At 42.6% G+C, this 26397-nt stretch overlaps 1 protein-coding gene across 4 annotated transcripts in view; it reads right to left on the reverse strand.

Moving 5' to 3' along the window:
* The window catches only part of LOC122544130 (NACHT, LRR and PYD domains-containing protein 3-like), a 65885-nt gene that overhangs the window by 26249 nt on the left and 13239 nt on the right, over nt 1–26397 (reverse strand). For 2 of the 4 annotated variants that reach the window (XM_087981749.1, XM_043683168.2), the window contains exons 1-2: nt 17314–17383; nt 2930–3043 (exon numbers count right to left, since the gene is read on the reverse strand). The gene's annotated coding sequence lies outside the window, so the exon portion shown is untranslated. Of the gene's footprint in view, nt 1–2929; nt 3044–17313; nt 17384–18053; nt 18100–26397 lie in introns of those variants that run through there. The other 2 variants (XM_087981748.1, XM_087981747.1) reach the window with 2 other exon arrangements.

Consider the following 26397-nt stretch of genomic DNA (forward strand, 5'->3'; position numbering starts at 1 on the left):
CACCATTACGTGTGGGGACACCTCCCACCTTGTACATGGCAGGTACCCATGTGACTCAGCCAATGTTGTCTATCTCATACGTTGCAGACAAGGATGCCCGGAGGCATGGTACACTGGGGAAACCGAGCAAAGGCTACGACAACAGATGAATGGGCACAGCACAACAATCAACAGACAGGAGGGTTCCCTGTTCAGTTGGGGAACACTTCAGTGGTTCAGGACATTCAGCCTCGGACCTTCAGGGTGGACTTCGGGACAGGCAGCAGAGAAAAGTGGCCGAGCAGAGGCTGATACCTAAGTTCGGTACCCATAGGGAGGGCCTCAACCGGGACCTTGGGTTCATGTCACATTACAGGTGACCACCATTGCACTACACACACACAGATACTCCTACACACACACTCTCTCATATACACACGGACACAGGTACACACAGACGCGCACACAGACACCCACACACACCCTGACAGACACACACACACTCCCACACTCACACGTGCACCCCCTCACAGACTTAAGACACTCTGCACTCACTACACACACAAATACACTTTCTCACACTCACAATCCCCACCCCAGACAGACACACACACAGACAGACAAAGACCCACATGCACACATATATATAGAACTCTGAGCTCAAAAACTGCATGCATTTATGTAAAACTCCGTTATCTCACTTTTTAGATTAGAATCAATCTAAGCATCAATCTAAGTTACATTGTACTTTGCTCAAAAACTGCATGCATTCATGTAGAACTCTGATCTCAAAAACTGCATGAATTTATGTAAAACTCCGTTATCTCACTTTTTAGATTAGAATCAATCTAAGCATTACGGCATAGACAGAGAACACAGGGGGCCAACACCTTCAACATATTGTCTAGCTATCACCATTGTTAATAGCTAACCCGAGAATGCAACTTTTTTAAAAAAAGGTTTTGTGATTTACACATGAAAGAAGTGAAACTATCACTGTAGTCTAACAGATGAAAGGCTTAACAGACAATTAATTTTTCAATGTATAATTTCAGTTACGTCACACTGTAAATTTTTGCTATAAATTCTGTGTTAAGATTGAGCCCTCCACTATCACCTGATGAAGGAGCATCGCTCCGAAAGCTAGTGTGCTTCCAATTAAACCTGTTGGACTATAACCTGGTGTTGTGTGATTTTTAACTTTGTACACCCCAGTCCAACACCGGCATCTCCAAATCATAATTTAAGTTCAGCACATGAAAGCAGACTCACAGGTAGATAGAATATTGAAGAAGTAGTTTGGTATGCTTGCCTTTATTGGTCAACACATTGAGTATAGGAGTTCATGTTGCAGCTGTACAGGAGTTTGGTTAGGTCTCTGTTGGAATGCTGCATACAAGTGTGACCTCACTGACATAGGATGTTGTGAAACTTGAAAGGGTTCAGAAAAGATTTACAAGGATGTTGCCAGGGTTGGAGGGTTTGAGCTACAGGGAGAGGCTGAACAGGCTGGGGCTGTTTTCTCTGGAGCTGAGAGGTAACTTTACAGAAGTTTGTAAAATCATGAGGGACATGGATAGGGTAAATAGACAAGGTCTTCCTCCTGGGGTGGCGGAGTCCAAATTTAGAGGGTGCAGGTTTAGGGTGAGGGGGCAAGTTTTCGAAGGGAGCTAAGGCATAACCTTTCATGCACAGAGTTGTGTATGTATGGAATGAGCTGCCAGAGGAAGTGGTGGAGGCTGGCACAATTATAACATTTAGAAAGCATATGGATGGGTACATGAATAGGAGCAGTTTAAAGATACATAGCCCAAGTGCTGGGAAATGGGACGAGATTTACCTGGGATATTTGGTCATTGCAGATGAGTTGAACCGAAAGGTCAGTTTTTGGGCTGTGTATCACTGTGACTCTGTATTTGTTTCAGATCCAAGTTTCTTACTCTCAAACAGAAATCTAACTTCTGCCAAATTACACTCACTGTTCCCCAGAGAATCTTTCATTCTAGAATCATTTATTAAAACAGCCTTATTACATATTACTAGCTCCTACATATCTTGGCGTTGATCCACAACATATTGTTCACTGAAATTACACAGAATACCCTACGAATTTGTACTCTTTGCCAATTTGACATTCCCATTTTACGTGAAGATTAAAGTCATTTCTGATTAATGCATTGCCTTTTTACATGTCCTCGTTATTTAATGTTATGCTCTGTTCTAAAGAACATTACTGCTAGAAGATTCTAGTGGCACGGTGGCACAGTGGTTAGCACTGCTACCTCACAGCACCAGAGAGCCGAGTTCAATTCCCACCTCAGGCGACCCACTGTGTGGAGTTTGTAGATTCTCCCCGAGTCTGTGCGGGTTTGCTCCGGTTTTCTCCTACAGTCCAAAAATGTGCAGATTAGGTGAATTGGCCATGCTAACTTGCCCGTAGCCTAAGGTGAAGGGCTAAATGTAGGGGTGTGGACTTGTTGGGCTGGAGGGCCTGTTTCCACACTGTAAGTAATTGAATCTAACAGATTGCTCCCACCAGTGTCATATTACACTCATTATTTCTTAGCTCCAAGGATATAGGTTCAACATCTTTTAATCCAAAACCATCTCTTCTATCTTACTTATTAAATCACATACCATGAAAGCTGCCTCACCACCCTTCATTTCTTGCATGCCCTTTCACATATCTTTTAGTTGCCAGCTTTGATCTCGTTGGGGCCATACCTCCACAACTGTGATGGCCTAGCTGTATTATTGCTGGACTGCTAATCCAAAAACACAGGTAACGTTCAGGGGAACCAGATTCAAAACCCACCCTAGCAGATGGTGGAATTGAATCCAATTTTTAAAAATTGAGAATTAACAGTCTAGCAATGACCACAAATCCATTGTCAGGTAAAACCCATCAGGTCCACTAATATCCTTTAAGGAAGGAAACTGCTATCCTTACCTGGTTTGGCCTTCGGGTGACTCCAGACCTTCTGCAATATGGTTGATTCTTAACTGTCCTCTGGACAATTAGGGGTAGGCATTAAATGCTGGCCTAGCCAGTGACACCCTTATCCTGTGAACAAATAAAACAAAATTCATGAACATTTTTTGACCTGTTAATTCATTTATACTTTTCTCTGAATACTACAAGCATTTAAGTAAACAGCCATGATTTTTGCCTTTTTCTACCATTTTTCCCTTTAGGCCCTATTTGCTTTTCCTTCCTGTTCCGCTCTTGATATCATTATCTAAGTAGCCGTCCTTCAACGCCACCATTGACTTTGAAAATCAGCGATTCCCGTCTCCCAAACCCTTACTCCTTCTAAAGAAGGAAGAATTCCTGAAGAAGGGCTCATGCCCGAAACGTCGATTCTCCTGCTCCCTGGATGCTGCCTGACCTGCTGCGCTTTTTCCAGCAACACATTTTCAGCTCTGATCTCCAGCATCTGCAGTCCTCACTTTCTCCTTACTCCTTCTAGTTTGTTTAAGTCGGCCTACAGCCCGAGTTATTCAATTTGCCAGGAGACTGGTTCCAGCTCAGCTCACGTGAAGCCTGACCCATTTGCATGAATGGAAATGCAATTCTCCAACATCAAAAGTTAAGCCACGTCTTTAACATCTTTACATAGTGCCAGTTTTTCCATGGTGATTCCTCAATAAGGGAATCAAAATGTATTGGGAAAAGACAGGCAGGTGGACTTAAGGATTATCAGATCAGTCATGATCTTAGCAAGTGGCAGAGCAGACTCAATGGAGCGAATGGCCTAATTCTGCTCCTTTATCTCATGATCTTATAAAAAGATTCCGTAAACGGTGAGACATAATTTCCCCCTCTTACAACAAATTTGACTCGTCCACATTTTGCATGTATCTAATTTTTCTATTTTGAACAATTGTGTCCTTCCTTCCAAGACAATGGTGTAGTTTCTTTTGGTTCCTTCCACCTCACCAGGCACTACATTTAATCAATTATTCTCCGCTATTTTCACAAAAGTGCATGTTTCTCAAACCCATTCGCCCTGTAACATTTCACCCCTCACCAATCAAGCGCCTATCTATCCCTGTGTTAAATATTCTCAATGCCTTAGCCTGCACAGCTTTCTGCAGCAATACGTTCCATAGATTCACCATTCTCTGTCTGAAGAAATTCCTCCTCATCCTTGTTCTAAAGGGCTGTCCCTTCACTCTGAGGCTGTGCCCTTGGGTCCTAGTCTCTCCTGGTGTATTGGAGTTGGCTGATTAGTCAAGGCTGTTAATGTGGTGGGCATGTCTTTCAAAAAGCAGGAAATACATTGCTACGAAAGACTTAGGAAAAAATGATTGGCATTGGGATAAAAGAGAGCATGTTTGAGAGTTGGAAAATGGATATCAATAGTTAATGAGTATTTTTCAGCTGGAGGGAGGTTTGTAATGGAATTTAAAAGGGGTCACTACTCTGGTCCTTGCTTTTCCTATTGTCGCTCAATGATTTAAGATTTTACAACACAGGGGATAATTTCAAAGGCTGCAGATGACTCAAACCTTCGGAGAATTGTGAAATTTGAGGAAGACGGTGTAAAATCATTTAGGTCCATGAGACATTGGTGAAGTGGGCAAATATACAGCAGATGAAATTAATGTGAATGATACAGTTTGATGCAAAGGTGATGGAGAGGCCATATAAAATAAAGGGTATGATTCTAAAGGTATTTACAAGAGCAGAAAGACCATGGCCATTATGAGCCTTGGTCTATAAATGTGGCAAGAAAGGTAGAGAGAGATGTTATTAAGAATCTAGGCTTCATTAATAGAGGAACTGAGTACAACAGCAGGGAGATTGTATTTAGATAAGAAACTAGTCAAACATCAGGGGAAGTACTGTGTGCAGTTCTGGGCTCCACAAAGGATAGGGATGGGTTAGGCAGTGTCAGAGAGGTTTACAGAAATGGTTTGACAGATGAGATAGTGCAGTGGAAAGGCTGGAGAAGTTGGGACCATTTTCCTTGCATAAATGAATTGAGAAAGAGACGGCACAGTTTTGAAATGTTTTGAGAAAGAAATAGACGTGAGGTGAAGAAATAAATAAATGCAAAGTGTGAAAATAAAACATAATGTCATGCTTACAGAATAGCAAATGTGACAATGTGTATTCAAGGTAGCTCCAGTAAACAGTACTGAATATTAGCTGATATTCCATTATCAGAAATTCAAACAGAGAATTCATTGATGGGAAGTGGGGTTCATTGCCAAAGCATGGCATTCAACATACTGTGGTACAGAATACCTTGAGCTTCCTGATGCTATTACTGAACAGAGTGTGGTCACTTTGTGTGCACACATGCTTTCCCTATGAGAACTCCCAATCCACTTTAACAAATATTTCCTTCATCTACCACCTTCATGGGAAAATTTGGATTGTGATAATGATTAGACATTATGCCAAACAAACAGTCAAGGCTCTTAATTCTGTGATTATATTTTTTAAATTCATTCATGAGATTTCGGCATTGCTAATTAGGCCAGCATTTAATGCCCATCTCTGATTGCCCAAACAGTTGTTACGAGTCAACTGCATTGCTATGGACCTGGAGTCAAATGTAGGCCAGACTAGGTAAAGACAGCAGATTTCCTTCCCAGTAGGGCACGAATGAACCAGATGAGTTTTTCCAACAATCAGCAATAGTTTCAATAGACTCTTAATTTCAAATTATTGTTCAATTCAAATTTGGCCATCTGTCATGCAGGTTCTGAACCCAGGCCCCCAGAACCTTACATGGGTCTCTGGGTTAACAGTCCAGTGATAATAAATCACTTGGTAATAAACTAAATCAATTACCAAGTTAAAATTTACCCAAATGCTTCCTGAAGCTGCACCTCAAAATGTCATAACTTGTGCATATATTTACACATCATTTACAAAAGTATAATTTTAGCATTTTAGCCTTAGTAGTTGGATTTTTTCAAGTGTTCCTGTCAGAAGTTAATTTCTGGACAAAACACCATTTGTTGCCTGGTACTTTATGAATGCCACAACTTAATAATAGTACTGACAAACTATACAAATTAACAGAGACGAGTTTGTCCCTGTACACAAAAAAAGGAAGTCTCTAATATTGTTCAACATAATTTAGGTCCTTACCTCATGCTATGTCTCCTGATTCTGGAACAAGACTTCCAGTGAAATAACTGTGTTCCGCATACACCCTCATCATAAACATGACCTTTGGGCTTTTTGCAACTTGGAAATATTTGGATAAAGGTTTAACCTAAGTTCCACAGACTCTCATTTGTGCTATAATCTTGTGATGCATTAAAGAACTAGTATCCAGTGACATTGAACCCCTGAATGCTAAGACTGACACAAATACTCCGTCAGCCACCCATCTGTGTTTTAAACGAGCCAACAGCGGAACAAAAATGAAACTATTCTGGGTGAAAAAATTAGCTCCTTGTCATTAATCAGATTTTATATCACAGTACAAAACCTGTTTATGACTGGACTATAAAATAACAGAAATAGTGAGGACCAAAGTTCTCTGTAATCAAACAGCAAAGGGCACAGTTAACGCTGAATTTGATTAGCCTATTTGACAGAAATTTACGATAACTATTCCATATAATTATTAGCTGTTTCTTTGATCCATTTCCTTGTCAATGTGAATATAAATGCAAATGTACCAACTACTGTATCACTCTCGTTTACAATCTGAAATGACATTGAATTCAATGAAGGGTATATCATATGAGAAGCAGTTAGGTCTGTACTTGATGCAATTTAGAACGATGAGGGGTATTTCATTGAGACCACCATGAGCCAGTGAGACACTGGACTGAGAGACCACCCTGGGCCAAGAGACCGCCACAGGCTGTGGAAGAAACCCATACTGGGCTGGGAAGCTGCCTCGCCAAGTCAGTGCTGAGGCCCCAAGTGCAGGACGTCGCCAAGAAGAAGAAAAGAAATACAAAGAGAAAAAAAAGGAAAGAAATAGACAAAGCAGATGAGTTCCGGATAAAGCATTCTACTGAGTTGCTGGGGATGACCCTTTGGAACAGAGACGAGGAGGAATTTCTTTAACCAGAGCGTAATGAATGTGTGGAACTCGTTGCTGCAGAAGACTGTCGAGGCCAAGACATTGAGTGCATTTAAGACAGAGATAAGTAGTTCTTGATTAGTAAAGTGACCAAGGGTTATGGGGACAAGGCAGGAGGATGGGACTGAGCCATGATTGAATGGCAGACCAGACCTATTGGCTGAAAGCCTCATTCTACTCCTATATTTTATGGAACATCCTGGTAAATCTCCTCTGCCCCCACTCCAGTGCAATCATGCCCTTCTCATAGAATACTGCAGTTCTCGTCACCATACTATCTGTACCCTAACCAATGTTTAATAAGGTTGTAACATGACTTCCCTGCTCCTATACTCCACACCCGGTCTAATGAAGGCAAGGCATTCCATGTGCTTTCTTCACTGCGCCCCCCCCCCCCCCACACCCAAACCTACTTACCATTGCAGACACATTTTATTATATTGTTTTAAAATGGAGGCTGCAAACCTCTGCAAACTAAATCAATTACCAAGTTAAAATTTACCCAAATGCTTCCTGAAGCTGCAACATCAAACTCAAATGGCAGAATATAGCAGCAATGAATGTAAAAATGATGGAGATTCTGGATTGAGGGGAGGCAAAGAGCAACTGAAATAATGTGCCAATAAGCAGAAACCACCTGTTGGATAAGAGAGGAGCAGAAGAAGAGAGACTGTGAGTAGAGCATGTCCAGTAGCAGCAGGGCTGCAAGGTAAGAACGTGCTGCTAGGGAGTGTAAAACGTGGCAGGTCAGCAAGGGCAGCCCAAACAAGTAAGTGGCAGAGCAATAGGACTGAGAGAGAAAGAGGCACAGCAGCGATGAGCACTGGCTCCACGGCTTGTGCGTGCGTGTGTGTGTGTGTGTGTTAGAGAGAGTGAGAGAGAGAAAAAAAAAGGGAGCAAGAGTGAGCGAGAAAGCAGACTTCACAATGCATGTCCAGTCAGCCTTCCTAAGAACTCATTGTAGGAAGAAGGTAGTCATATATGCTGAAGACAGGGGATGGGGGGAGGAGTTTGCAGTAGTTGGAGATGCAGCTCAGAGACAGAGAACAGCAGTGAGGTATACAAAGAGATTTATAATGGTGAGCCAGGGAGAAAGAGAAGCAGATAATGGGGCCAACATGGAGGTGAAAGTGAGTTAGCTGTGCTGAAAGCAGCTTGTGTCATGACAATGTCTGAGGTTTGTGAGTGGGTAACAGACGTAGAGGAAGGTGTTCAGGTTCTAAAATGATTGAACTCTATATTGAAGGCTGCACGGTCCCCAAGCAGGGAATGTGGTGATGTTCTTCCTGGTCCTAGCCCCCCAGCTCTAATGTGTCTTTACCAAACCTCACACCTTCCCCTCACTTAAGCCTGACCTTCATCCCACTTCACTCCCAGATCAACGAATTCCACACGTATCATGTCATCGAAATTTTCATCTGCCGCCTCTGCACTGACTTTTTCCATCAGAACTCCTACCTACCCTCTGGGGACCCCTTGCCTGCCTCCAACATACCCTATCCACTTGGATGCCCTGTGCCAATCTGTTACCCGCCTTCGATCTCTCTATCTCCAGCTGTCACCGCGACATTGATCACCTCAACATGTCCGCCCCTCTCACCCAATCCAACCTCGCACCCTCACAACGCGCAACCCTCTGCTCCAACCCCAACCTCACCATTAAATTGGAGGACAAGGGGGGCGCAGTTGTAGTTTGTTACACTGACCTTTACACCGCTGAAACTAGGTACCAACCCCTCCTACTGCCCCCTCAATCACGACCTCATCGCCCATCACAAAGCTATCATCTCCCAGACTATCCACAACCACATCACCTCGGGGATCTCCCATCCACAGCCTGCAACCTCATAGTCCGGGAAACTCATACCTCCCGTTTCTGCATCTTACTCAAAACTCAAAACCCTGACTTCCTCCATTGACCCATCGTGCTCCCACCCCACCGAACCTGTCTCTGCATATCTTGACACCATTCCCCCCGCCATGCTCCAGGATCTCCCCACATACATTTGGGACACCACCCACGTCCTCCACCTCTTCCATGACTTTGCTTCTCGGTCTCCAATGCCTCATCACCATGGACATGCAGTCCCTGTACACCCCTGTCAGCCATGATGAAGGCCTCCAAGCCCTTCACTTCATCCTCTCCTGCTGACCCAACCAGTACTCTTCCAGCGACACACTCATTCAACTGGCTGAACTGGTCCTCACCATCAATAATTTCTCCATCAAATCCTCCTACTTCCTTCAGAACAAAGGGATCACCATGGGCAGCCACTTGGGCCCCAGCTGTGCCTGTCTCGATGTCAGGTATGTGCAATAGTCCATTTTCTGCAGTTACATCAGCACCATTCCTCACCTTTTTCTCCATTACATCGATGACTATATTAGCACCACTTCGTGCTCCCATGAGGCAGTTGAGCAATTCACAAACACCTTCCACCCTGACCTCAAGTTCACCTGGACCATCTCAGACACCTCCCTCTCTTTCTTGGTCCTTTCCACCTCCATTTCTGGTGACTGACTCAACAGGGACATTTACTCCCATCCCACCTACTGTAAAAACGCTACCCTTTACTCCCATTTCCTCCACCTCAGCCACATCTGCTCCCACGAGGATGAATTCCACTCCAGAACATCTCAGGTGGCCTCCTACTTCAAGGACCGCAACCTCCCCTCCCACGCGGTCAACGATGCCCTCCAGTGCATCTTCTCCACTTCCCACACCTCCACCCTTGAACCCCACACCTCCAACCACAACAAGGATAGAACCCCCCTGGTCCTTACCTTCCGCCCAACCAATCTCCTCCATCATCATCTCCATCTTTTCTGCCATCTACAGTCAGACCCCACCAGAGATATATTCCCCTCTCTAGCTCTTTCAACAATCTGCAAAGGTCATTCCCTCTGCAAATACCTCATTTGGTCCACGCCCACCCCCCACCCCCACCAACCCACCCTCCATTCCCAGCACCTTCCCTTGCCACCACAAGAGATGCAAAACCTGTGCCCGCGCCTCCCTCTTCACCTCCATTTAAGGCCCCAAAGGATTCTTCCACACCAGGGAGAGATTTTCCTGTACATCCAAACACCTCATCTACTGAGTCCGTGGCTCTTGATGTGGTCTCCTCTACGTTGAAGTTACAGGACACCAGCTTGCGGAATGTTTCAGAGAACATCTCCAGGACACCTGCACTGAACAACCCCACTGCCCTGTGGCCGACCACTTCAACTCCCACTCTTCCCCTACACCTCCAACTCTGCCGAGGACATGCCAGTCCTGGGTCTCTTGAACTGTCCTACCTGTCCATCTTTCTTTGTGCTTATCCACTCCACACTCTGCTCTGACCTTTCACCATCACCCCACACTTCCAAGTACCTACCTCATTCCTAGCTATCTAACCCCCAGACCCACCCCCTCCCATTTATCTCTCAGCCCCCTTGCTTCCCCTCCCACACAATTCTACCACTGAACTCACCATAGACCACATTGTTCATACCATTATAACATTCTGCCTGTGTTTTCTTACACACCAGCACCCTTAAAAGAAATGAAACACCATTTTTAAATGGATTATATTATGGGGTATATGTTACAACACAGACTGAAGGGTTTGAGTTATAAGGAGAGCTTCAATAGGCTAGGGGGACATTTTTCACTGGAACAGAGGATGTTGAGGTGTGACATTACACAGTTTATAAAAATATGAGGAACACAGATAAAGTGAATAGCAAAGGTCTTTTCCCTAGGGCAGGGGAATTCAAAACTACAGGGCCATAGGTTCAAGGTGAGATGAAAAAGATGTAAAAGGGACCTGAGAGGCAACTTTTTCTTACAGTTTTGTGTCAGGAATGAACTGCCAGAGGAAGTGTTAGATGCAGATTGCAGATACAGTAACAACCTTTAAAAGACATTTTGATACCTCCATGAATCGGAAAGCTTTATAGAAATATGGGCCAAATGCAGGCACGTGGGACCAATTTAGTTTGGGAAACTTTGCTCAGCATGCATGAGTTGGACTGAAGGGTCTGTTTTGGTAACATACATAGTGCTGCAATATATCTTTATAAAATCTTGGCCTTGTAAAATGCCTGTTTTTTGAGGCTTGAGTTTTCTGTATTCCTAGATGTCCAACCATAGGTATTTCATTTGTCACTTGCAATATATACATACATGATCTGGGTAGTTCTATTATCTGATAGACAATCATCCTTTCTCAATCCACGGGTCTGTGATGGAGTCTCCACTTTCTCATAAAACCCAGCTTTTAATAGCCTTTGCTTCAGTTTGTGCCAACTTACTTAATTTTGGATCTGTTTCCTGACCCTCAAATAACAAAGACTGCGTGAACATCTATTTAGAATCATCCTCATTTTTAAATAGAATTTTGGCCACTCTAACATTTCCCTGTGAAGTTACTGTGACCTTTGGTGATGGACTTTGTTTTGCCATTTTCTGTATATTCCCCCTTTTGTGCAAGTTGTTATTGTAACTGTTCTGCCCCTTATGAGCTCCTTGAGATGTTTCATGATCAAGGCTAAAACTATAACTTTCACTCTCGCCTAATCATTAAGCAGGAGTAAGACTATTCCATCCACTGATAATTTCTTAACAACTTCTATCACTACTGTTCCACATAACAAATCATTCTAATTTTGCTTTCAGCACATTGGAAATGGGATATATTCTCCACTCATGCGTTTCTCGGCACTTTGGGTTTCACTGCACTCTCTGGTAGGAATACCAGTTTTGAGTAGCTTTTTGATACGTTAATGCAGTTATGGTTGTAGTGGTATGCAGCGTTCATTCTAACCTGCGCTCCAATGTTCTATGCATAGTATTAGCGCATCAATCAAGGCAGCCCACGCAGCCAGGAAGAAAATTAGAGGGAAGTCATATTGGAAGAAAAAAGATTAATGTTGCATTTTGACAAACACCCTTTATATTTCTCATCTATTTTATTCAACTCCAAGCTTTCATAGCAGCTCCTACGTCCAGTTTCTGAGTTATAATTTGATCTTGGCATTTTATCTTGGAATTCTCATGTTGCATTCCCACTTGCGAACCTCAATATGGCCCATGGTCTTCCTTTGCAACTGAACGAAGATGTCCCACTTTTGATTTTTATCTTCAAAACTTCCTTTTTGACTTCAAGGGGAGAGTTTGAGGCATTCCTATCTCCCTTTTCTTTACCCTGCCGACTTGCCATCCTTACAGATTCCCATCTTTTGTCCTTTCTTGCTGATGGGGTGATGGAAAAAAAATGTATGGATCAACTCAATTATCAGGGCGTAAGTGAGGAAAGTGGGTTGTGGAGAGTAGGAGGAAAGAGAATTATTATCTTCAAGAGGGTAACCTAGCATGTGAAGGACAGCCCCACAAATATTATAAACCCTTATCTCCCACACTTTAAAAATTATTCATAAAAAAGGCTGGATGAATCCAGCTTGCCAGCAACTGCATTATGATGATCGACAGTGTATGTTAGAGAACAATTGACTTGGTAACAATCTCATTTGCCCCTGAGTCATTTGTTTAAAACATGGTAGATGGGATCTTTATTTTAATGGGTGCATACTAGTGCATTATGGGGTGTGTAGCAGTGAATGAGAAAGTGGTGGGGTGTGCACCTAGCTCACTTTACATTTGACTCTGCCAAGACCACACCCAGTTACGGCATGTAAAATCATGTCCAATCTGCGAGTGAGAGACACAGTTAAAACCTTTCTATGAATCTGCTATCCCACTCAAAAGTTACATTTCTTCACTATTAAGGACCAAAATTCTCAAACTATCACCTAGACTTTCCACAAGGTTGGTGCTGCATCCTTACATTTCACAAGCTGCAACTCTCATCGGACTTTATCAGCTTTAGCAGCTTCATAATCAAATATGATACAGTCAGTAATGTTTACTGAGTAACAGTCCAATATATAAACAACACTGGGTTAAACAGAATTAAGGATTCTGTTCTAGAACATTTTTGGGGTTCTAAAGAAATTGTGGGGACCCTAGCTGATATTTTTGCATCATTTTTATCCATGGGTGAGGACCCAGAAGACTGGAGGGTAGCAGATGGTGTGTTATTCAAGAAGGGCTGCAAAGAAAAACCTGGGAACTACAGGCCAGTAAATCTAACATCTGTGGTGGATAAATTACTTGAAAAGATTCAGAGAGAAAAGGGAGACGTGTATTTGGAAAGAGATCAAGAGCAATCAGCATGGCTTTGTGAATGGGAGATTATGCCCCACAGAGTTCTTTGAAGAAGTGGTCAGGAAGGTTGATTAGAGCAGGGCGGTAAACGTTGTCTATATGGATTTCAGTAAGACATTTGATAAGATTCCACATGGAAGGCTCTTCTGGAAGGTTAGATTGCTCTGGAAGGTTCGATGGAAACTAGGGCGAGTTGACACATTGGATACACAATTGGTTTGATGGTCGGGAGTAGAGGGTAATACTGGAAGGATGCTTGTCGGACTGGAGGCCTGTGACTCATGGAGTGCCTCAGGAGTCGATGCTGGACCCATTGCTGTTTGCTATCTATGTCAATGAATTGGATGAGAATGTACAAGGCATGATTATTAAGTTTGCAGATGACACTAGAATAGGCAGTAATGTGGATAGTGAGGAAATTTATCAGAAATTGCAGCAGGATCTTGATTGGCTGGGGACCTCAGCCGAGAAATGGCAAATGCAGTTTTATTTAGATAAGTGCAAGGTCTTGAATTTTGAAAAGTCAAGTCAAGGTAGGAGTTTCATGTTGAATAGTAGAGCCTGAAGGAGTGTAGTACAACAGAGGGACCTTGGAGTTCAGGTGTACGGTTCTCTGAAAGTGGAGTCACAGCTAGACTGACCAGTGAAAAAGGCTTTTGGCACACTGGCCTTCATCAGTCAGAGCACTGAGTGTAGAAGTTGGGAAGTTACGTTGCAGTTGTATAGGATGTTAGTGAGGCCACACTTGGAGTATTGTGTTCAGTTTTGGTCATCTTGCTACAAGAAGGATGTTATTAAATTGGAAAGAGTGCAGAAGAAATTTGTAAGGGTGTTGCCAGGACTCAACTGTCTGAGTTGTAGGGAGAGGTTGGACCAACTAGGATTCTTTTTAGAGGTATATAAGATCATGAGAGGCATGGATAGGGTGACTGCACTCAGTCTTTTTCACAGGGTTGAAGAATCAAGGATAAGAGAGCAACAGTTTAAGGTTAGAGGGGAATGAACAAAAGGGAGCCTGAGGGACAACCTTTATACACAGAGCGTGGTACGCATATGGAATGAACTGCCAGTGGACGCTATTGAGGCAGGCACAGTAACAACACTTAAAACGTGTTTGGATAAATACATGGATCGGAAAGATTTAGAAGGATATGAGCCAAGTGCAGGGAAATGGGGTTAGCGTAAATGGACATTTTGGTCAGCATGGACCAGTTTGGGCCAAAGGACCTGTCTCTCGGCTGGAAGACTCTCTGACACTGTATCAGGATCCTGCCAATTGTGAACAGAAACCTAACAATGAGGAAAATGCTGATCAAAAGCTATCACACCTACAAGAGGCAAAGACAATCACTTCCTTGTCTGTCATTTACCATCTTCTGTCATTTATCACCTTTTGTTTGGGAGATGCAGATGGTTGTGAATGTCATTTGGCATTTCCATAGCTCACGAAGGATATCACACACAGAGTCTGAAATAGTTAGTGATCTTTCACGAGTAGAAGGTTTCATGAATGATCTCCTAGTCCATGGATGTGGAGATATGAGAAAAGAAGCCATTGCAGACCATGACTTGGATCCAGTACAACTGTTTGACCCAGAGATAATAGTTGATACAATGACAGTATTAGACGAACCTGAAGCTGAACAAGAATAAGTGCAATGAACAATGCCTGAAACCAAGCACAAAAATCATCAGCAAAAGATCTTTGTTTAGATCCTGAGATGCAGTGACCAATAGATATAAAAGCTTTAGATCTATGAGCTATCTAAAAAGGTTCTTGGCTAATTTGTCTTCATCATATGAATGTGCACCCAAGCTTATTACTAAGGTCGTGCTGTGGGATATTGGGGCACAGGACAAGAAATAGTTTTCACACTAATCAATATTAACTCTCATGAATGCCTTTAAAAACCTGAATGGATTTAAAAATTATGAATGAAATGCATGTGCAGGGACTCAATGAGCTGGCTGATTGGCAGATACAGCTTAATTTGGAAAAACAACAAGTATTGCATTTTGGGAAAACAAATAAGGGCATGAGTGAAACAGTTGGAAGGAGGACCTTCAATAGGGTTGAATTGATCAGAGAGATCCAGGGTAAATAATCCTTTGAAGTTTGCACCACATATAGCTTGGGTGGTTAAGGCAGCATTTAGCATGCTTGCCTTTGTTGCTTGGACTTTTAATATAGAATTTGGGATATTATGTTAACATCATACAGGACATTGATGAGTCCTCTTCTGGTGTCCAGTTTTGGCCTCCCCGTTATTAGACGGATATTATTGAGCTGGCAAGGGTTCAGAAGAGATTAACTAGGATGCTGCCAGGAATGGAGGGCTTGAGTTATGCGGAGAGGTTGGTTAGGTTGGGACTTTGTTCACTGGAGCCTAGGAGATCGCAGCATGATGTATAGAGGTTTATAAAATCATGAAGGGTTTAAATGAGGTGAACAGCAAGTGCCTTACCCCTGGGGTGGGACATTTCAAGATGAGGGGGTATATTTTTAAGTTTGCGGAAGAAATATTATAAAAAGACATGGGGGCTATCTTTTTACATAGAGTGTTTACCTTGTGGAATGAACTTCCAGGGGATGTGGTGGATGCAGGTACAGTTACAACATTTAAAAGACATTTGGATAAGTAAATGATTAAGAAATATTTGTAGGGATATGGGCCAAGCTCAGGCAAATGGAACTAGATTAGTTTGGGATTGGTCAGCATGGGTTTGTTGGACCAAAAGTCTGTTTCCTCACTGTATGACTCTGTGATGAAAGTAGATCTGGCTGGTATGAACATACAGTTTTTGGTCATGAGTAATCATTTTCTTTATTGATCATATACATTAGATTAGTTGTAACTGTGAATGACACTGCAAGCACTTTTTTTTCATTTTATTTGTGAAAAGAGGGGTTGTTTGGAGAAATGTGTTTGTAAGTACACTATACACTTGTGCCTTGCATAGTCACATGACCTCTGTTGTAAGCTGATTAGAATTCAATTCAGACTAAGCAACTATTAAACACTCTCCATGAGAAATGGTCGATCCCTCCTAAAAGTTCAGAGTGATAGTGGTGAATATGAGCAGGTTGAATCAGATGTTCCAGTGTCGAACTGACCATTTTAGCTCATGTCTGGCACTACAATCGACGGCTGTAGCCACAAAGAGGTGAATTTGAGACAGAAGACGCAATAGGAAGCAAAAAGAACAAATGCAGAGAGACTCAGATAGGGTTAAGAAGGTATAATCACTTCAATCCTATAGCATTTTCTATCACTGCATACTTTCTGCTATTAAGTTCTGCGTCTGATCATTTCAGCTGATCTCTCTTTGTCGCTTACTTTGTCTGATCTTACTTGTCCCTTAGTTCCACCCATTGATTAAATTAACCTTGACTTAATAAGTCTTTATTTAGAAAAATGACACCATTTCTGGTCAAACCAAATTGAACAGGCTTGATAAGTCTTCACTGAGTTAAACTATAAAAATCTGAAAAATATATACTTATAATGTCCTGATTTGTTGCAACATTATTGATAGGTATTTTGATCTGGAGCAATGTGAAAAATCCAAACCGATTAATTGATGATTGAGTTTCAGCCAAACTCTAAAGGGAGTTTTCTAAATTTCAGGTGTCAAGGAGTAGGACGAGTTAAACCCTGCCGATTGAGAACTGTCAGAGTTCCTGAACCTTGTTCTCAACAATTTCAAAATTGAAAACTTTCACAAAAGACACATGATACGTGTTATGGTAAATAACCACAGAGGATGAGATACCATCTCCATCACAGTAGTCCAGGATAACACACTGATTCACCTCACTCAAAATGCCTGTTAAAAATAAAAGTAGGATACAGAGTAGGAGTGGTTTGATCTTGCTACCTCCCTGTGAAAAAGACTAGCCCAGACACTGTCTGAGGGCACTCTGAGCAAATGCCATTGCTATAAGATAAAGCAATGGTTATAACAGCCAATGCAACATAACCCTAACATGAAAAAATGGCCTTGAAATGGAAGATTAAAGTTAAATACAGAATATAGGCTGGGAAATTACATGAAACTTACCTTGAAATGCAGATTCTCCATTTCCATTTGCAATCGACATAAAATCACTGTCACCAAGCCTAAGTTGTCCCTGGTTTTCAGCCACCAATCAGAATTTGGTAATTGGAGCTGATCCTTGTAATTTGAAACTAAAATAAACACAACGCACTGCTGATGCTGAAAATCTCAAACAGAAACAGACTGCTGGAGAAACTGAGCAAGTCGGACAGCACCCGTAGCGAGAAAACAGTGAGAATGCTGTCAGACTTGCTATGCTTCTCCAGCTCCCTGCTCTGCTTGCAATTTGAGATTTGTATCATGACTTTATCCTCTGACAAATGTGCATTTTTTACAACTTTAAAATAGATATAAACCACCCCCCACCCCATCCCCCAGTTTAACAGCTCAATCAACTGTGATCAAAGCTATTTACATTTATTTAAATACTGTTTTATGGTCAATTCAATTGGGAACAATCGTGGAAATGTATTTTTTTTTACCTTGCTATCTGAAACTGCATGAAACACTCCACCAGTTCCCTGACGCTTGGGCTTTTGGTTCTCACAATCAGCACCTAATGTCTCAACACCTCCAAAAGGTAAACACACCAATCATTTACTCTGCTGAACAATGAGGATACCTTAAAATCCTCAGAGTGAATCTTGCCAGAAACGACTAAGTGTCATCTTCATCGAGGGCTTTACTCCATCCGGCAGGTTTTCCAGTGTGTTCATCCCAAAACTGCTTCATTAACTACTTACCACAAACCTAAGGCATGCATCTTGTCCAATGCTAGCTCAATTCTCCCACTTGCTGTAGCCAAATATACTTGATACTGCCATGAAATTTCAGGATATTTGACATCGGGAACGTATTTAAAAAGATTGTTGTGTCATCAGTCAAGTGCTCGCAGACCAGAGCTGCTGCCTGTGGCAGACAAGGGGAAGTTATACCTTACTTTAAAAGCAGGGACCTGGAGATCCTGGTGGACAGGAACATGCTGGAGGAGAGACACCCTTTTCCCTCGGGACTGGCCAAAGAGGCCACATCACCAAAATCTGCCAGACTGCTCTGAAGCCAGCACCTGGATCAATGGTACCTCTCTGCGATGGAGGAATGCCCGTCAATGCATGAAGAAAGCTAATTAGCATTCTGTCAGGGTAAGCACCACCACCACCACCTTCTCCCTACTATGTTACATCCACTTGATCTCTGCTATAGCAGTTTGTAAGTTTCAACTGGTCTTACAAAATTTAAACTCAAATCACAATATTAATTTGTTCATTTGAATCTTTAATGTAATAGACAGCAGGAGATAGTCTAGTGCAGAAACCAGGAAGCATTATTGGGATTATAATTAACACCTATTAAAATAGAGCAGCAACTTTATGGGTGTTCTCCAGCTCACGTTTTCTGGTTCAGCTTAGCGAGTAAGTCAACACTCGGTTTCTTGCCTCATTTCCAATGCCTTGAAGGCCTTTTCACTTCTGTTTGGAAATAGGATAATGTCTAACGTTCTCACTTGCATGCTTTGGTCAAGCAAGCTGTTGCTTACCAACTCTTTCTAAACATTTTATAGGCACTTGTTTCAAATGGTCTTTTTTTTTGCTATGTTAGAATGTTTGAAAACAGTGTGTTACTTTATAACCTTAAAGATGAGATACAGATCTCTATGAATTATTTTAAAACAGGAGGATGACGAGGGAATAGAAAAACCCATTGGGTATTTTTCCAGGAAGTTGAATGTTCATCAACAGAAATTTTCAATGGTGGAGAAAGAGACTTTAAGCTTGGTGTTGGCATCACAACATTTCAGTGTTTATATTACCAGCAGTGCATCTGAGACAGTCATATACAGTGATCACAACATTGACATTTATGAAAAAATTTAAGGACAAAAATGTCAGATAGGTTAGATGGAGCTTGCTGTTGCAGCCATTCAGTTTGACAATTGTGCACTTGGCAGGTCGCGAAAATGTGACTGCCGATGCATTACTGAGACTGGAATGAGATATGGAGATGTTCGGTAGTGGGTGTACAGTGGCCTGAATTGCTTGTGGTTGTGCATGTTTATATACTGTATTTGTGTGTGTTGACTACTAAGAGTTAAAAATGAATAAATTTCTGTCTGTTTTAACATCTAGTAGTCAACCTAGCTACCTCACTCCGGGTTATTTTCACTGTTCACTTACCAAAACAAATTTCAAAGTTACGGTCTGGGTTGCCAGCTTAAGAATGTTTTGAGTGGTCTGGCGTACTCCATAACATCATATCCCACTGTCAGTGCGCAGACTCATGGGCATCTGCAAGCAGTTCGAACTGACCTGAGGAGTCAACGTAAATCAAGGCAAGAGCAAGGCCGTGTCCATTGGGAACTGGATCGATTGATCTTTGTCCCCTTCACCATCAGAACAGATTACCTGAGGTGCTGGCAATGTGGATCAGAGGGGCCGGGGCGTGCACAAAATCTTGGGGGGAGCGCACCAGCAAGGAGAGGCAGAAACTGGACATTTGGGAGCAGCAGTCCCTCTCAATTGGTCATCAGGTGCGAGGTACTCTCACTGTTGTTGTAGGTAGCGCAGGTTGGCCGATTCCCACGACCTGCATCGTTGCAATCTTCTGAGCCAGCTTCCACTTTCTCTCACTTTCTCTAAGTTGGACCAGGTCCACAGGGACCCCATATGCAAAACTCTGGATAAGAGCGTGGAGAACATACTCAATACCACCCTCCAATTGATAGCCACTTAGTATCGGTATGCAAACACCAAATGTCACTATGTACTGAGGTTCTACCTGTTCCCACTATTGCCAAGATGGCACTGGGCTCATTGCCACTGAATGCTCCAAGTAGTTGGACCATTCCACATCACCTGTTGATGGTGTAGAAATTTGTAAAGAAAAACACCTTTGACCATAAATCCATCAGGACGTGGTCAGCGTATCGCATCCACAAGACCCTGCAGGAAAAGATAGTGAGTCCTGTCGCGTGGTTCCCTGAGCAAACTGTCAATGTCGTTTGGCAGAATACCTCATCACCAGAACTTTCCAACAAGCACCAAGACATTGCTTGACTGGTGGTAAATAGGGCACTACCTGTGGCGATCCATCTTGTACAACATGACTGCATGCACCACCACATGCTGCCCGCGAAGCGGCTGTGGGAGGGTTGAGGCCGTCCCACAACCTTGTTGAACGTGCCATTGCATAGGAGGTCTGGAGAAAGGTTTTTATAGAGACTCCGTCACGAGCAGCTCCGTGACGCAGGATTCTGTGCTCTACAGACCGTTCCCTGGGACGCACACTGAGATAAACATCAACTGCACCTGAAGAACCATCAATTCAGTGAAAGATGCTCTTTGGTCGGCTCGAAATATGTTAGTATTCCAGAAGAAAGAGTCGACCTTGACTGAGTGTTTCCGACAAGCCCATTCCAAGGTGCAGAACGTGCTGAGGGACACATGAAAGCTTGGGGCAGCTGCCGCCAAAGAGCAGTGCAGAAAGACCCACTGTCTGAGGTCTTTGTGCTGAGTTAAACGGGGGTCCATTCAGTCATCGGACCCTCCGGGTACCTCAAATGTATGTAAATATGATTTTACACAAGGAAGAGATGCTTTTGATTTGTTCATGGTATAGAATCCAAATCCAATATTTGTTTTGGTTAGAGGAGGAGAATGGGTGGGAGAGACTACACGTGTAGTGTCTCTGGTTCAGCCGCTGCCCAAATACATCAGTTCGCTCTTTCCCAGCAGCCCCCTTGTGTTCTCTCACTATTTTGTTCCTCATTGAAGACTGGTCCAGTAAAAGCTCATGGGATGCAAAGCAGACTGGCACATTGGATACAAAATTGAATGAAAGGCAGAATAGAGGGAGATGGTGGAGAGGTGTTTCTGTGACTTGGAGATATACAGCTTAGACATAGACCCATTGGTCCAACTTATCCATACTGATTAGATAACCTAAACTGATCTCTTCCCATTTGCCAGCTTTTGGCCCACATCCCTCACAACCTTTCCTATTCGTGCATCCATCCAGGTGCTTTCTAAATGTCATAATGGTACCTGTCTCCACCACTTCCTCTGACAGCATGTTACTTGAGATTCTTTCTGATTGGATTGCACAGACCTTGGGTGCTGAGGCATTGCTATTCTTCATGGAAGGTCCCATCAAATTCCATTTAAACCAAAAGACAATATAACTCAGTGTGGATACTGTTGATAGTCAACTAGTACTCACTGCTGAGGTCAAGTCTGGAAGTGACAACAGTATAATGTACAGCAGTTTCAGTGACAAATTACTGAGAAAGATGCAGAGGTGCAATTAAACAACCTCTGATAGAAAGGATGTGAAGCTGGGGTTTCAGTTCAAAGTCCACCAAGTACCAAAATAAAAACTACAGCCTGACAGTGGATGATGGCTTTAAATTTCCAGAGTTTGATCTGAAGAAATTATGGCTCACTCAACAATGAATTTTGGAATAGTAGTCTTGCAGTTTCAAGAGTGCAGATGAGTTAGGAGACTTTTGGGGGACCAAAATAGAATGCTACAAAATAGAAAGGGAAAAGGAAGACAGATCAAGAGGTTCTCAAGTAAATCTTACAGCTGACAAATTTATTAAATGTACTGCCCATAGTAATAGCGAAGGTTTAGTTTGACATTGGCAACCATTTGGCAGATGTGGCAGCAAAAGCAGCCTCTAAAGGGGATCTTATGGTTGTGGGCAGAATGATGAGGCAGCCTACAAATTCTAACAAAAACCAAACTACTTTAGATGAATTAATGCCAACCATCCCCAGATGTTGTTAAACTTCAGGGGAACGCCCCTGACACTGAGAAGCTGTTATGGTCAGAGTTGGGCTGTTTGCATGACCCTGCTCAACTCTGGACTATTCCTGAGAGTCAAATTTATATGTCTGATGCTCTTGTTCTATGGGTTATTGAATGTGTTCATTGTGCAACTCATGGTGGCACCAGAGCGATCAGGGACTTACTTGTGAACACCTTTTATTGGCTCAGAGGGTTAGTGACTGTTGCTTGATCTGTCTGGAGCAAACCCTGGCAACGGCGTTCCCTGTGGGCAAGGGTTTATACCCTTTGCCTGGCAGCCCTTTTGAGATACTCCAACTGGACTACATTGAGTTGATTAAATGCCAGTGTTATAAATATGTTTTTGTTATTGTTGTCTTTTCTAAGTGGATCGAAGCCTACCCTACTAACACTACTGCTGAGACCGTGGAGAAGATTTTGCTTAAGGAAATTATTCCCTGTTTTGGTATACCTGCTTGCATTAGCTTGGACAATGGACTGTAATTTATAGGTTATATTAATGAAGAACTCTGTTCCCAGCTTTCTATTCATTGGCACTGCATTGTGCTTATCGTCCTCGGGCAGCGGCCTTGTTGAATGTTTTTAACTTGACTCTTAAGACTAAACTTGCCAAAATAATGGCTGAGACTGTCCTCTCCTGGGTTATGCTGCTCTCTTTGGCCTTATTCTAGATGCAATCCATGCCTGCGGGCAAGACACAACTGTCTCCAGCTGAGATTCTCTACGGTTGCCCAGTCCATACTCCTTGGAATGAATTGGTTCCCTCTTCAGTCCATTTCCACCACCACGTGATCGAAGAAATGATTGTTTCTGTTCTTGCTCCATCTAACGTCAGGCGTGATTTTCATTTCCATGTTCGTGCGGCCTATGGCGATGTTTCCTCCCTCTCAGTCTCCTCACAGGTGGAGCCTGGTTCGCTTGTGCTTGTCAAGAACTGGACTCGCAAAGGTCTCCAACCTCGTTGGGTTGGCCCCTTCCAGGTTTTACTTACCACCCCTATGGTGGCCAAAGTGGCTGGTCACTCGGCGTGGGTCCACCTGCACCATTGTAAGTTGATTGACCGCACCAATCAAAAGGAGGAAGAGGAGGAGAGAATACTGGAATCCTAGGAAACTGAGATCCCATTCATTTGGTTTTTTGAATTTTGCTGTTGTTTTAATGCTATTCTTATTGCAGATACTTGAACTAAGAGGAGAGACATGTGGGGATTTGCCTACTTACTGACCTGTTTGATCACACACGACATCCTGATGGGAAAGCCACAAAAGAATCGATGTGATCCGGAACGATCCGAGATTATCTACCACCTATGTTGAGGAGCTGTCGTCCAGTGCACCAGACCAGATTCCTTCGACATGTGAAACATGACTAAGATTGATTATTGCAATGGACTCTTACATCAGAAAGACCATATGGTCCATATGGACAGTAGAAATCAGTGGAAATTACCATGTCGGTACCAAACCTGTATTTTTGATTTTATCTGCAGACGTAAGCCTAGTGAGGATAGAAATGATCAACCCCATTACTATGGTACATGTTTTAAGGAAGTCTGGGAGCACCATGTCTTTTTGCAGGACAAGTCTATTCGAGAAAAGAGAAGCCTAATAGGGGAAACTCTTCAATCCACAAACAACTTATTTGTCCAGGCCCACAGGACACTCTTCATCCCAGAGTCAGTAGGATGTTACTTCTGTCTATCAGTAGATGACTTACTTGCCCCGTCCCCAGTCCCGATCCCAATCTGTTCATCAGACTTCCGACTGCCAACCCTCCGAAGAGAAATATCACTTTCCAAAACCATGTTGGCCCTCCTGCCACAAGTTTGCTGATGTCTTTTAACTCTACTGCAGGGTCATATGAGAATTGCTTTAATGAAACCGGTTATGGGTGTGGAATTGTTCGTGCTCCACATAACATCTTCTGCCTATTTGAGACTTGTCTCTCCCACTCATGTAAGACAAAGGGGCCTTATACCTCCTGCACATGCATACAAACAGCTTGAATTCCACTGGCTGGGGGAGATTGCACATTTATAGGTCTTTTCTCTTCTCAAAATCTGATACTGTTGCCAAGACTAAGAGCTAAGGGAGAGCCTAATGGGAACAGAATTCTGAGGACCATTGTCCCACCATACAGTGCAAGCACTCAACAGTCACTTTGCCCACTTCTTATGGTGCTCACATGACACAATGTTGGCCCTTTACTCCTGACCAGAACCCTTGCTGTAACCTATTTTAACAAACCCTCCCTCATATATACCAAATCAGGCTGTTATTTGTTCAGCCAAGTTAAAGCTACCAATTTTCTTGTCCTTGATGGTAAAGATGTTCCCCATAAGGTTGCTATCGAAGCCCTTGTTCCCACAACAATACCTTTTCATGGCCAGTGGACAAGTCGATGGAACCTTCATCTGAGGAGGGTGCAGCGGTTGGTCTCAGCCAACTTTTGCTCCAATTGGAAGGATCCCAAGGGACTGGGTGGCAATACAGGACATTCAATATGCAGGGTAATCCTGAGTATCCTGAATTTGGGAGGATTGGTAGGGTAAATAAGTCAAAAGAACCGCAATTACCTCATTTGCACCTGACCATTCGAGGAAATAAGACCAAAGAGGCCCTGGAGCAGATTAACTGGGAATATCAGATCTGCATCTTAATTCTATGCAGAATCCAGGTTTGCCTTAGAGTATATACTAGCGTGGGAAGGCAGGGTCTGTACAATTGTCCAAGATAAATACATTATGGGCATTCCCGATCGCACTGGCAATATTACTAAGATACAAGGCGAGATCCAGGTGTTCCTTGACAGAATGACTGAAGCGACCAGTTGGGAAACTAGGAATTAGACTCTTGGTACAATTGGCTTATCAATTTAGCAATGGATATCGGAATCATTCTCTCCTCTGTCTGTTTGTTGGTATTGCTATTGTTAAGTGTTTAATTGCTAAGCTTATGAGCTCCCTCAGTGATATAGACTTGCTCCAGATCGCCGCAGTGCAATCAAAGTTGGGGGATTGAGGATGTGAGCATTTGGGACAAAATGGCTAAAGGAATTGCACAAAATGCTAAATTAGATTGCACTGAACCAGACAGAAACAAGATTCCACAGACTGATCAAACGTGATAAAAATACAGAAGTAACGGTTTAACCCCATCCACAAGGCATGATTCTAAGAACAGGTTGTTTACAAGAAATCGTGATAGGATGAGATGGTATGAATGAATGCGTTATGTTATTCCGTTGGTTATTACCAAGTGGCCATGCTCCATGTCTGCCTATGAACAATGTATATGAACCCAAGGCAAAATCTAAGGGGGTCAGATCCTTTAGGGGGGTTCAGATCTTCACTATACATGTTGTATTTTCAGGATTTTCCAAAGAAATGCCGGTGATATGATCAAGAAGTTTGCATATGACATGAAAATTGATCAGGTGGTCAGTAGGGAGGAGAGTGTAAACTGGATGAGAGTATCAAAAGATTGGTCAGCTCTGCAGAGCAATGGCAAATGGAACTAAACTTGGAAAATTGGTGTGTGGTTATATAGTGAGTGGTGCAGAAGGCTATTAAGGACTACACCATGAATAATAGGACCATGAAAAGTTGTGAAAATCAGTGGTAATTTGGTGACCATCTTCACTTCCAAATGAAAATCTCCACTTCCCTCCACTTTCTATGTACTGTCCATTAATCATATTCATGATGAAGATAACTTACCACTTCTGTTACAATGTTTTTGAACTATATCTGTTTCGTGCTTATTATGTGGAAATGAGAACTGTACTGTCGTGTAATTCTTTTTCAATTTAATCATAATGTCCCTCTCATGGTTAATATATCACTTTTGTAGAAATCTCCATATTTAGTAATAACAAAAAACTAAAATAATTTATTGTTTTCTTAACTGTCCTCCACCTTCAAGTGAAATTTACATGAACAGAGGTTTAACTTCTAAATATGCCTATACTGAATCTGTGCAGTAAACGCAAATTTTCACTGACAAGTGAAAACAAATTAAGAACTTTAGTTTTCTTTGATGTTAATATAAGCGACATTGGGAACTACTTTCCATCTGTTCTAATTGAAGGTGCTCAGCAGAAACGCAAGGAGACACTCCTTGTCCAAACTGAAACACTGAGAGTGAACACTGTCCTCATAAAGGACAAGGTGAAGATTTTCCAGCTGCTGAGCTAACAGTTATTTCCACACGTTCGAGATCTGACACTTGTAGAACATGAGCTGATGGCAAAAGGCCGAAGCGATGAAGAGTAGAGAGAGAA

The sequence above is a fragment of the Chiloscyllium plagiosum genome, unplaced genomic scaffold (assembly GCF_037043375.1).
Source record: "Chiloscyllium plagiosum isolate Xiang-an unplaced genomic scaffold, Cpla_swu_hap1 HiC_scaffold_40, whole genome shotgun sequence".
NCBI classification, from domain to species: Eukaryota; Metazoa; Chordata; class Chondrichthyes; order Orectolobiformes; family Hemiscylliidae; genus Chiloscyllium; species Chiloscyllium plagiosum.